The following is a 965-nucleotide window of genomic DNA, read 5'->3' as shown; positions in this document are numbered from 1 at the left end:
TATCTATCTATCTATCTATCTATCTATCTATCTATCTATCTATCTATATATATATATATATATATATATATATAGATAGATAGATATATATTTACATATATACATATTTGTGTTTGTATGCGTAAATTAAAACCCATTCAAAATAAATACTCATAGCAGCACCAAAGAAATGATAAAAGAGCCTAATAAATAAAAAATGTATAAAATATTTCTAATAAAACTTTCAGCTGCGTGTAAAGATTTCAGGAGGTTTTATTCTTCCCATTTTGTCTTAATGTCACAGTTTCTTTGATCAACTCCTTTATCCTCTCTTTAGTGACTCAGTGAGATTCATATATTTTATTTTTACAGTTAATGAGAGGGTTACGGGGAGTTTTGTGTCCTTGGAGTAGAAATGTGTGTTATATGTTGTGGATTTGTCATGAAACATCATCACTGTGGTTTTAACAATAAAATATAGAATTGCTTTTCCATCACTGTCATGGCTGTTGATTTTCTCTAGAATAAATCTGTCATTTAAAACATTACAACTTACATCAGAACTTTAAGGACTTTATATTACTGCATGTATTTGTCTGATTTTTAACTTTTATGATCTATAAAACAGGAAAACACAGAAGCAACGACAAACTCTGTGGGTGTGATTTTGTTCAGGATTCAATAACAAGCTGTGGCTTTCATTACTCCTCGTCAGCGCGGAGGATGAAGCATGTTCGAGCTCATAACTTCATTTTCACAGATGTCACTTCTGTGATGCAGACGCTTCACCGGTGGCTTTGATCCGCTCATCATCTGACAGCTTCTGGATCTGATCTTGCTCATTTAAAGCCTGCTGATTCTTAAATGTCATGTTGCATTTAACACAGAAAAAAATCCCAAAATGTAAGAAGAATAATACATATTACAGGCATAAATGTATTTAGCATTAGAATTTCTCTCAGCTCCAACACTCAAAAGGTAATTGT

The sequence above is a fragment of the Nematolebias whitei genome, chromosome 10 (genome assembly GCF_014905685.2).
Source record: "Nematolebias whitei isolate Nwh7 chromosome 10, NemWhi1, whole genome shotgun sequence".
NCBI lineage: Eukaryota > Metazoa > Chordata > Actinopteri > Cyprinodontiformes > Rivulidae > Nematolebias > Nematolebias whitei.
The sequence above is the reverse complement of the archived record's forward strand: the minus strand, read 5'-3'. Positions refer to the sequence as shown.